The sequence below is a fragment of the Felis catus genome, chromosome A1 (genome assembly GCF_018350175.1).
Source record: "Felis catus isolate Fca126 chromosome A1, F.catus_Fca126_mat1.0, whole genome shotgun sequence".
NCBI lineage: Eukaryota > Metazoa > Chordata > Mammalia > Carnivora > Felidae > Felis > Felis catus.
Window position 1 is genome coordinate 156,303,747 of NC_058368.1, and position 12,966 is coordinate 156,316,712.

General features: G+C 36.1%; 1 protein-coding gene across 8 annotated transcripts in view; it reads right to left on the bottom strand.

The window, feature by feature from the left end:
• Positions 1 to 12,966, bottom strand: part of KIAA0825 (uncharacterized protein KIAA0825 homolog) — a 389,144-nt gene that overhangs the window by 343,799 nt on the left and 32,379 nt on the right. The window lies entirely within an intron of this gene.

Genomic DNA, 12,966 nt, shown 5'->3' on the forward strand with positions numbered 1-12,966 from the left:
AAAATAGTTATTACCCTCATTTATAAGGGAAGGAACCTGGGCCCAGAGACATTAACTAACATGCCCGTGTAGCAGCTACTTACTGTTAGAAGTAGAATTTGAACTGGATCTATTTGGTTCTAAATTTTAAGGCTACCTCATCTCTTGAGAAATGAATCACTGCCTACAGAGTAATTTTGCAGAAATATTTTTTTTTAACATTTTTATTTATTTTTGAGACAGAGAGAGACAGAGCATGAACGGGGGACTGTCAGAGAGAGAGGGAGGCACAGAATCTGAAACAAGCTCCAGGCTCTGAGCTGTCAGCACAGAGCCCGACTCGGGGCTCGAACTCAAGGACCACGAGATCACGACCTGAGCTGAAGTCGGACGTTCAACCGACTGAGCCACTCCGTCGCCCCAGAAATATTTTTTTAAAGATTATATATTTTTGAGAGAGACTGTGTGTGCACACACATGCATGAGCAGAAGGGAAGAGAGAGGGGGAGAGAGAGAATCCGGAGCAGGCTCGGCATTGTTAGCACACAGCCGGATGCGGACATCAGTCTCACAAACCCTGAGACCATGACCTGAGCTGGAACAAAGAGTGGGATGTTTAACCAGCTGAGCCGCCCAGGCGCCCCACAGTTTTGTGGAAATATTAACCAATATGCTAAAATGGTTATCCCTGGGGGCGCCTGGGTGGCTCAGTCGGTTAAGCGTCCGACTTCGGCTCGGGTGATGATCTTGCGGTTGGTGAGTTCAAGCCCGGTGTCAGGCTCTGTGCTGATGGCTCAGAGCCTGGAGCCTGTTTCGGATTCTGTGTCTCCCTCTCTCTCTGACCCTCCCCCATTCATGCTCTGTCTCTCTCTCTGTCTCAAAAATAAATCAACGTTAAACATTTTTTTTTTAATAAAAAAATAAAAAAAATAAAATGGTTATCCCTGGATATTTTGACTACTGTTGATATTTATTTTCTTTATACTTAGCATTTTCCTATATTTTTGCAGTGAGTACTTTTACACACGTTAAAAAGCAAAATTCAACCAAGTGAATGTGGAGATCTAATTGGGTTTGCTAAACTATTCATGAATCAGGCAGCACTTTAGCAAAAAGAGAGGCACTCCCGGGAGGTGTGAAAAATGAAGGGTTTTTATAGAGGAGGGTGGGGACATAAGAGTTATTAACAAAAGCAGTGTGTTGTTCCAGACAAGGCTGTTTTCTAGGGGAAAAAGTATGAGGTCTTATCATGCAGAATACCTCATCTTTCTCTAGAGGATAGAGAGGACTCAAGTGGCAGACTTATTGGCATTGACGGAAAGGAAAATTTCCTGAATAACTAGGTAAGGCCATATTTCTGGTGGAAGCTGAAAATGCAATTAGATTGGATATTAAGCTCCAGTTTGGGAACTTGGTCTGAGCGACACCTTTCTGGGCCTGTGGTTTTCCTTTTTGTTAAAACATATATAATGAAGGCAAATACTTTAAAAAGAAATTATGCCTGCTCTCATGGAGCTTTTGATCGTACATTTTGTCTTCATTTGAAACCTCTTCGAACCTTAACACCTCTCTTGCCAATTTGAATTCATCATTACTCTCAAAATCAAATTCAAAACTTACATAATCCTTCAATATCTCTTGACTACCATTTCACTAAACTTTTTGTATTATTTTGTGGTATTTGTGCTTGCAAATGCTGTTAAAGGAAAATGTGCTGTTCTGTGCTATGTTGGTATTAAATGCATGTTATGTCTTTCATTGAAATGGAGTAAAACAACAATGGGCTGAAACATGTTGAGCATTCAGATGGGGTTGGTGACATCATTTTAAAGGATTCCCGATACAGAGTTGTGTGATTTTTCTCTATCTAACCTCAGTAGATAAGTTAATCAATCAATACAAATAATACATTAAAGAAGTGCCACTTGGTAACAACAGGGTACCAGAATGATGATGGTTCAGAATTTTCATGTGACCACCATAGATCTATGATGCTTCTGTATTTAAGATATGGTTCCATGGTCATGAAAGACAAGAGAAGCAAGAATGACATTTATAGGTAAAGAGAGAGCAAGGATAAGAGAGAAAACTTGATTGGCAAAATAGAACAAATAGGATGAGAAAATTAACCTGAACAAATAGAGACGCACAGGACCAACAGAAGAAATAAATTAAAAAGGGAGAGTAGCCTGTGTAAGTGATGCTACAAAGTGTGAATTTAAAGGTTTTCTCAATGGAATGGCAGTGATCCCTGCAGGAATGTGGTGACAAAAAAGGACTGAATGGGCATGAGCACAGACACCAGACCTCCCATGTCGTTTCAAGCACTCTGCGGGTCCACCGTGTGACACTGTGCTGGGGCATCATGAGGGTATCATGAAAGGGAGAATGACAGTCTCTCCTCTAAAGGAGCAGAGACAGTAAAAACATAAGACAATAAACAAGGGAGCCAGTAGAAAGAGCACTCTATTCTCTAAGTAAGACATAACTAAGTAGGACCTCAACAACAAAAAAGTGAATTATTAAGGGACTAATGTAACTTGACAAATACCTCAGTGGTATTTCACAAACATAGACCAACCTTTAAAAAATTTAGGGGGAGGGGCGCCTGGGTGGCTCAGCTGGGTGAGCATCCAACTCTTGATTTTGGCTCAGGTCATGATCTCCCAGTTTGTGAGTTTGAGTCTCACATTGGGCTCTGTGCTGACAGTGCAGAACCTCCTTGGGATTCTCTCTCTCTCTCCTTTTCTCTCTCTCTGCCCTGAGCCCACTCACTTGTGTTCTCTCTCTCTCAAAATAGATTTTAAAAAATTTAAAAAATTATAGGTGGAAAAAGGAAGAGACTGTGAAGCTGTGTAGCTTAACCTAATCCAAGATCAATCAAAAATGGGAGCTGAAACTTTTTAAAGTATGCTTTCTTTTTGAAATTGTCATTCCACAGTACTATTTTTAAATATTCATTCTCCTTTAATGTTTCTGATCATTTTTGGCATAAGATTAAAAAACCAGTGCTTAATATTTCAAACAAGTATTAACAGCCAATCTAATATTAATTATTGCCTTTTAAAAATGAGTAATGTTTGAAGAATTATATCTGAGCCAAACATCTGTAGATCAAGTTTCAGCCATAGGCAAATTATAGCAGTTGAGCTATAAATTCCTAAGAACAGTGACTACAATAAAATATGTACATATTATAAGCACAGCCAGAAAACATTAAAATAAAGCAATAAAAAAATCAAACCTCATGTGGTCAAAAGAAAGTCCACGAAAGTAATTTCGGAATCTTGTCTTTTACCATATTTTAAAACAATACTTTCTAACCTAGGGTCTCTTTTTCATTATTTAAACACATATGATTAGAATCCTCATTTTATCCTTTTTTTTTTTTTCTGTTTCTTCAAGAATAAAAATCCAGAGTGTCATTTTTTTTGTGTAACCAAACAAATGCATGTTTTCTCATGCATACACTTTTCTCAACTATACACTTTTAAAAAAGTTTCTTCCAGTCGGAAGAAATCTACACTGAAAATGAGTTAGTAAAGCAGAAACTGTAGGACCATGTGATTTCTCCTCTGTGGAAAAGCCCAGTGAGGAAGGTCAGATGCCTGAGATTCTCAGCCCAAACTGTGGACTTAATGTGTCTACCACCTCTACTTTACCTGAAGTCCTACTGTCTAGCCTAAAAAAAAAACACTTTTAATCAGCATGGTAAGGAAATGTTTTCATTAATTAAAAATTTATGTTCCACATTTAATTAAACAAATTTCAAAATGTTACAATATACTAAAACACATTTAACTCTAAACACCATTGAATCAAAGAATCAGTAGGTTTGAGTTCAGACCTCATTCTGTTAATGACTTTGAGTAAGACACTTGATCTCTCAAGAGGGAGAGCTCACATTCCTCATTTATAAAATGAGATGGATGTATTTATTAGGCTCTGAGATTTCCTCTGGCTATAAATTTGTTGTATTCTTTAAGGAACAGAAGGAGTAGGACATATTTCTAACTCCCCCCCCCCCCTGCCCATTAACTCTTCCAATGGAGTACTTTATTCATTAATACCAACATTTTTCTTATATCATGCACTCAAAGCCATTTTCAATGATTTCCTTTGCCCTTTCCCAGGACTGTTACATGAAAGGCTTATGCAGAATCTGGGGCATCTGGGTGGCTCAGTTGGTTGAGCTGCTGGCTCTTGATTTCGGCTCAGGTCATGACCCCAGTGTCATGGGATTGAGCACCTCATCAGGCTCTGTGCTGAGCATGGAACCCACTTAAGATTCTCTCCCTCTTAATATGCTCTCCCTCTTCCCCACTTGTGCTCTCTTGCTCACTCTCTCTAAAAAAAGAAAAAAGAAAAGAAAAAGCTTATGTGGAATCTATAGTTGAGCAAGAAATAATATGAGAAAAGAGGAAATGTGAGGCAGCAAGATACTCTTTCATGGTAATAGGTAGATACCCAGTACTAATGTTTTACCCACCACCCCCTAGCTTCCTAAAATATACTAAGAAGCAGCGAGTGCATGTTTCTGGGCTTCTCTGACTTGGCACACTCTTCACTCAACAAAAGATGTGTGAGATCAACTGACCTTGGACATTATGCCTCCACAAGGAACAGGGTGACATACCTTCACAGACATCATGTGTCCCTGACCTATTATTCTTTGTATTCTTTATATTCTTTGTATTATTTGTTGTATTGCTGGTTCAGGTTGAGTTGTTGGTTTAATAAAAGTAGCAGAGTGAAAATAAACTTTGACTAGGTCATCTTTTTTTTTTTTTTTTAAAGTAGGCTCCATGTGGGTCCTGAACTCAAGACCCCAAGATCAAGACCAGAGCTGAGATCAAGAGTCAGATGCCCAACCGACTGAGCCACCCAGGTGCCCCCAGGTCATCTTTCTTAAATTCTGACCAGCCTTTTATTCCAGTCTGGCTCATTTTTACTTCTCCATCCATATCTAGTCACAAAGTAGTTCTCTGGATCATTCACAAAGTCTTGCCAATATTATATCATGCAAAATTTAACTTTCAATAAATCTTGAAAATTTTATGTAGTTCAGTAAATTCATTCATTAACACATGGATTAAAAGTATGATGGCTGAATAGTTATTTTTATGATAATTACAGCTAACTTTTATATAGCATTATATGGGCCATGCATTGTTCTAAGTATTTTATATATATGAACTCATTTAATTCTTACCATGATTCTATGGGTCAGGTATTATTATAATCTCCATATTAAAGATATAGAAACTGAGGCACAGAGAGGTTTGTGAGTTGCCCAAGATCCCTTACATATGAAGTGGCAAAGCTGGGATTCAGAGTCCTTAATCACAATGCTATAAACTGCCTCTCTGTGTAGACTTCTACTTAAAAGAAAAAAAAATTACTATTTTACATCTTATATGTATTGACTTATTTACTGCCATATGTATTTGACAGCTATCCCTAAAATCACTATAAATTTCCAAAAATAAATTTTTTAAGGCTAGATCTTCCCCTTATGATATTTCAAAGTCACTAGAAATTTATTTCTTTTCATCAATTACTGGAAGTTGAAATTTTAATGTTTTAGCCTCTCCAAAGATTGAGAGACAACTAGGATGGATCTCAATTTGTTGATAGTCATTTAAGATTCCTTATGCATGAAACTCTTACATTAGGAAATACAGAACTTGATATTCTATTCCATTTATTTTCTCAACTCTCATCTATGTATTAGGACTTCCACCACAGACTGCTATAGTGTCTATTAATAATTGTGGAAATTATGATTATTATAATTAAATGCATGAGAATATTAATATACATCCAATAAATACACATAGTAACATGCTATGGCTATTAAAATCCGCCTTGATAAAATATAAAATACTTCATTGTAACTCCTCTATTAGTAATTTAAATATGTGCATGTATGAAGCAGAAATTGACAGGATCAGTCAGAATACACTATTGTAGCTTGACAAGCAAACAGAATTAACTGTCATATGTTTTACTCACCAAATCTGACATCGCTTTCTTTATTTTTCAATGTATTTCTCTTTGTAGAAAATATTTTCATTTTAATAACTCTATAATCTTCAATATGCAATCCTAGCCATCTCTTGCTTTAACACAACGGTGAAACCCAGATAATGTGAAATTTTAATCTCCACATTCTTTTATAACTTAGCACTCATGCATTTCACAGGACTTAAGAATTATAAAATTTTATATTTTTAGATTAGACCTAAATACAATCACAAATCATAGGGTTAAGGATTAACTAATGAAATTTCAAGCACAGTAAAAGCTTTATTAATTTGGAAAGTAGTACATCTGCATTAGTAGAAAGTTTAAGTTATGGTACACTTTTAAAAAGGCAATTGTATTATCTCTCAACTAGGAATAACAAACATTGCTTATAAAATGCGTCAATTACATTTTTAAGGAATTTTCTTTTAATAACTAGGTGAGTAGTTTAAATAACTACTAATTTAAACTTAGTATGCACTTTCTATCTAAATTGGTGCTTCTAAAAAACGTAGGTCTTTTTTTTTTTTTTTTTAGGTCTATTTATTTATGTATTTTTGAGAGAGAAAGAGAGCAGGGGATGGGAGAAAGAGGGAGAGAGAGAATCCTAAACAGGGTCTGCACTGGCAGCGAAGAATCCAACACAGGGCTGAAACTCATGAATTGTGAGATCATGACCTGAGCCAAAACCAAGAGTTTTGCACCCAGGCACCCCTAAAGGATGTAGGTCTTACAGTATGTTCCAAGGGTTTTAGAATTTCTCCTAAAATGCTGTTAATAGTGTTAATTAGCAATTCATATTAATGTGAGATTGTTCTCCTAAATTTTGGAATATTATTAACCTAACATTAATTTCATGAATAACTCTATCCACTGAAATACCCTGTTATGTCTTCTAGGACTTTGCTCCATCAGTTATCATTAACTAGTCCTGTATCATCAATATCCCTTTCAGCTGACTATAAACATGTTCCACTTTCTTGCTTTGTAGAAACAAAACCTTCCCTAGGGCCCCCTTCCATTCATAGCCCAACTTCAGCAAACAGTGTCCATAATCCCTAATCTTTTATCTCCTCTCTCATTTACGTCTCAACTCAGAGCAATCTGATTTCTGTCTCTGTCCTTACACTGAAAGTGACTAAATATTTTTCAATTTCTATCATACTTAATCTCTGCACTAGTTTGGTACTGACAGCTACTCCTTCTGTAAGAGAGGAGAAGTTGTCTCCTCTCTTGTCAATCTTCCAAAGTACAAGTACAAGTACAAAGTACTAGTTCTTTCCTTGCCTCTTACATATGTATTCACAGGCTCCCAGTAGGAGTCCCCAAATTAGGTAGCCAACCAGCTAAAATTTCTTTTTTTAAGCTGACAGACAATATATGGATAGGAAATGGTGGTCAATTTCTATGCTAGCATACCCAGCTTTCCTGGTCATAACTATCTGATCCAAGCTAGACATCTGACCCAAACTGAACCATCAGATGCAAATAAATTCTGAAAGTTGGAATGAAGGCAGGAATAGGGAACTACTTGGAGGTACACCATCCAAGTTAAATCCAGCCTCCCAAGTGAAGGTGCATAGATTTTTTTGGCTGAGGCCTTAGAATTGCCTAGTTTCTGTCCTTCTGGGACTGAAAGTTCATAAAGATTGTTTTTTTGGGTTTGTTTTGGTTTGGTTCTGTCAGATACACACAATAAATTTTCTCCCTGTTCTACTGAGAAACAGCCACTATTTTTTTCTTTGCTTCAATTAACCAGACTATTTTATTAAACTAATAAACATATTTATTGGATCCTCTCTCATCTCTGGCATTAAACACTTTCACCACAAGGTTTTCTCTAGAATTTACTTCTCATTTTAATTACTTCCCTATGCATTCTTCATTCAAAGCTATTGCTTCTTCTTATGTAATTTTACCAGATTAAAGTATTTTAATTTTTAAAAATTTTATTTTTATTCACTGGATTTCATTCTCCTTGGATCGTAAAAAAAAAATCTATTCCTATTAGTTCTCATGTTGTAGTCTTCCCAAATATCCTTATTCCCCTTGCCTGACTCGGAAAGGGAAATATAGAAAATTTTCCTCCCTTTCCCTTTCAATCCATTTCAATCCTTATTCTACACTTTTTTTTTTATTGAGTAACCTCATGCATCTATTATCTCTATGCTGAAAATTTAAAGTCTGTATCTCTAAACCTAGTTTGTCCTCCAAAACCCCAAAAACTATTCCAAACACTTATTTGGCAATTCAACATTGCTGGTTCAAAGGTCCCTTAAACTCAACATGTCCAAAATATAATTCAAAATCTTTTCCTTACACTGCCTTCTCTTCCTAGATTACAGGGTCACTATCTACCTAATATCATTCCTTTTCCTTGCCCTATTAACTTAAATCAGGTGTCAGTAAACTAGAGCACAATCTGTTTTTTCTTTGACCAGCCAACTATGAATGGTTTTTACATTTCTCAAGAGTTGTAAAAATAAAAACAAACAAAAAGGATATGCTACAGTGGCCACATGTAGTCCATAAATCCCAAAATATTTACTATCTGGCCTTTAACAGAAAAAGTTTGCTAAACTCTGCCTTAAATGGTCACTAAATTCTTTGACCTTTTTTTCCCCTAATATAGTAAATGGTAACCAAATGCTCTCAAATTTGACTTCTCCCTCTATGTGCTTCCAGTGTCCTACCTATGGCATTATTTATTGCTGAAAAAAACAGAAAAACCTCCTATCTGGCCTCCAAGATTCACATCTTGTGCCTTCATAAGAAATATATATTTGGTCATTGCTCCTTGTCTCCCCTAGTTCCTTCCTTACTTTGTCCTATGCATCTCTTCCATGTGGCCATTCCTGAGTTGTAGCCTTTCTAAAAATATTGTAACCAGAACTGCAGCATTTTACTAAGTTCTGTGTGTCAGTCTAATGACCTATTGAACCTGAAGAGGGGACTGTGGGAACCCTCAAATTTGTAGTCAGCAGGGTGGAAGTAGACATCCCCTGGAGAGGTGTCACTTGATGTTCTCACATAAAGTGGGGACAGCCTTGCGGGACTGAGCCATTAACTTTGTGGGGTTTGTGTTAACCCCAGACAGTGTCAGAAGTGAATTAAACTGAATTGTAGGACACTGAGTTGGGTTCCAACTTGCATATTGGCATTCAACTTATTGTTTTAAAAACCAAATCAGACAATTCATTACCGTGCTTAAATACCACTGTAGGTTTTGTACAATGCATAGGACAACCCAGGCTTTTTATCTTCTTTTATATATATATAGTTCTTCATATTTAATTATATTTTTCTACCATAACTGTCCTTGATTAACAACTTGAAATAGGCTCCTGGCTATAAACTCCCTCTGCTAAGGATGTTTGCGGAAGAAATCATATTTATGGAATACATTTACTTCATCAATGTATATAATATTGTTTATAGGCCACATATAATTATAACATTTATTATCGTCAAACAAAGAAAATTGTGGCTTAAATCATTTTTTAAATCCTTTTTAACAACTTAAACCATTTTTTAAAAATTGTGAAGAGGTAAGAAAATATACTTGTGAAAAATCAGGATTTAACATTTAAGCTATCAAATAAAATTTAAATGTGGTAACTTAAAACCCTTTCCAGTTTCCATTTATGAAAAAAAGGAAATTAGATAAAAAGTGTCTCTAAGGACCCTTCTAGTTTTAAACTTCTATTATTTTAGTCATGTGATCTATTTCTCTAATATTTAATCTTCTGTTTTATTGCCTTTGCAGAATATGTTTTAATTCTATAGTACAATACAAGTATAATTTGTTGTTGGTTAAAGCGGATTCATATGAAATGACCTCAAAATCTATTTAAAAAGCAATCAGTGAAAGTACATATAGGATTTCTTCATGTTAAATCTGAAAATCCATCACTATACTCGCTTTTTACTTTATTTGCTGCTTAACATATCTCAACAGTGAATCTATCATATCAACATCGTCATCATGATCCAAGCTGCAAATAATAGAGAGTGTCAGTGTCAATTTTGCTTTCTCACACTTGCTTCCCTTCACTTCATCTGATTTTAATAATCCCTGTCAAACCACAAACAGTCCAAATTACCTTCATGACACAGAAGCTTTCAAGGAGCAGACAGAATCTCAACTTTCATTTAGCAACTACAAAAGAAAGCTGTCCAGCTGGACAAATATTATTTCCACACTTGACAATCTCTACAGTTGAGCATGCATTTTAATTTTAACTAAACCTGCCAGGAGTTTGATATGAGCTTCTTGTTTTGTGTAGATTGACTCACGGGATTATCAGACCAATGACTGTAATTGTGATGAAAGAACCTAGCATTTTTCTACTAAAAGATAAATCATATATCAAAGCTAATGGACCACAATGAACACATAAGACATATGTGAAGGCATACCTTATAGGAGGAAAACTACTTAAATTAGGTGTTTTAATCACTAACTTAAGTCTAAACATAAGAATACATTCTTTTTATTATTATTTTTTTAAACTAGGCTCCATACCCAATTTAGGGCTTGAACTCACAACCCTGAGATTAAGCGTCACATGCTCTACCGATTGATATAGCCAGATGCCCCCAGAATACATTTTTGATATAATTTTTAAAAGAAAATGCTAGGAAGTAAAAATAAAATGTAAAAAAAGTTAAAATTTTATCCATGGATATTATTGACAAACAGATTCTAAGAGTGAAATCAAGAGATTTTTTTGGGCTGATACAATGAATAGTCAAATTTCTAGGAGAGGTCTATGCATCAAATTATTTAATAAAACTAATGTTCTTTTTTTTTTTTTCTTTTTTTTTTATATGAAATTTATTGACAAATTAGTTTCCATACAACACCCAGTGCTCATCCCAAAAGGTGCCCTCCTCAATACCCATCACCTACCCTCTCCTCCCTCCCACCCCCCATCAACCCTCAGTTTGTTCTCAGTTTTTAAGAGTCTCTTATGCTTTGGCTCTCTCCCACTCTAACCTGTTTTTTTTTTTTCCTTCCCCTCCCCCATGGGTTCCTGTTAATTTCTCAGGGTCCACATAAGAGTGAAACCATATGGTATCTGTCTTTCTCTGTATGGCTTATTTCACTTAGCATCACACTCTCCAGTTCCATCCACGTTGCTACAAAAGGCCATATTTCATTTTTTCTCATTGCCACGTAATATTCCATTGTGTATATAAACCACAATTTCTTTATCCATTCATCAGTTGATGGACATTTAGGCTCTTTCCATAATTTGGCTATTGTTGAGAGTGCTGCTATGAACATTGGGGTACAAGTGGCCCTATGCATCAGTACTCCTGTATCCCTTGGATAAATTCCTAGCAGTGCTATTGCTGGGTCATAGGGTAGGTCTATTTTTAATTTTCTGAGGAACCTCCACACTGCTTTCCAGAGCGGCTGCACCAATTTGCATTCCCACCAACAGTGCAAGAGGGTTCCCGAATAAAACTAATGTTCTTGACAAGACATTAAAAAAAGTCCAATCTACACTGAGGCCTGCGCAGGTCCCAACCTGTCTGTGGTTTGGGGTTCATAACTGCCTCGTAAGGCAAAGCAGAGGGTTTGTCTTCTGGGAAGACAAAGTCGTGTTCTCCTCTGAAAAAGCCTCCTATATGGTTGGCTTTGGCATCCATCCCTAGGGAGACAGGGATTGGGACTTCATGAGTCTGGGTTTTCAGCTGAGGCAGGAAGAGAATACAGTGCTCATAACCAGAAAATCTAGAGTCGGGTGTAGTCACAGAAGTGGATTCCTTAACAATAAAATAATAATAATAATAATAATAATAATAATAATAATATTTTTTAAAGTCCACTCTATACTAATCAATGTGCCCCTGTACAAAGTAAAACTCTGAAAAAAAGTTATAGTAAAAAGAAATAATAATACTAAGTTTGTAGAAAAGTATTAGAATAAAAGTTACAGTGTAAAACTATACTAAAGAGCATTATACCTTGGAAGTTTAATTTATTGAATTTGAATCTGAAAGTTCCAAATGATAAGATATTTCTTGGACCATTTCCTGTCTAAGCTAGGCCTAAATTCCTCCTACAGTTATTAGAACCTCACAATTACCAGATGTCAAGTCTTCCCTCCAACCTGTTACACTTGGCATTAATCTTGGGTTCTCCCTTCTCCATAGGCCAAACCATTGCCTATTGGAGCCCTGTTCCTTTCCCAGTGCTATGTTGGACACCACAGCTGTGTCCTTTACTCATTTTCTTAACCTTTCTCTTGGTCAAATTAATTTCTATCCATGTCCTCTGCTACAACCTGTGTTTTGGAGCACCTGCTCTACCTATCCGACTTCATACTGGATAACTCCCTTGGATGTCCCACAGATACGTTAAACTCAACATGTCCCCAGACCATCTTATTATCTTCCCTCCGAAGTTTCCTTCTTCTCTTGAGGTCCCTATGATAGTTAACAGCCCCACTATCAACTCGGGTACTCATGTCTGTGAGTGGGAGTCATCTTACACATTCTACCATTTTCTCATTAATCTCATAGCCAAATGATCAGTCTTCTCTTATATCTCCTACCCATCCACATCCTATTGTACCTGAATAGGTTCAAACTTCACCATTTCCCTCTAACTCATTCTCTATCCTCCCAAGAGAATGATTTTTGTAAAACAGAGATAGAAATCGTTTATAGCAAGATTTTAAGTCCACGTGACTGGGAGAAAAATCATACTCTTAAGAGACAGAAAAATCAGAAGAACTTGTTAATTTGTAGAGGGAAATTTGGCAAGGAGGGGGGTCACCCAAACCAGGTCTTTTTTAGAATAAAAAAGGTACTGAAAATAATTAAAATTACATAATTTTTCAAAAGTTGATTATTGACCAATTAAATGGTCTTACTTTATCTGTGGACCTACAATCTACATTAATAATTATATTCAAACACTACTTTCAAAAATTACATGCTTTCAGG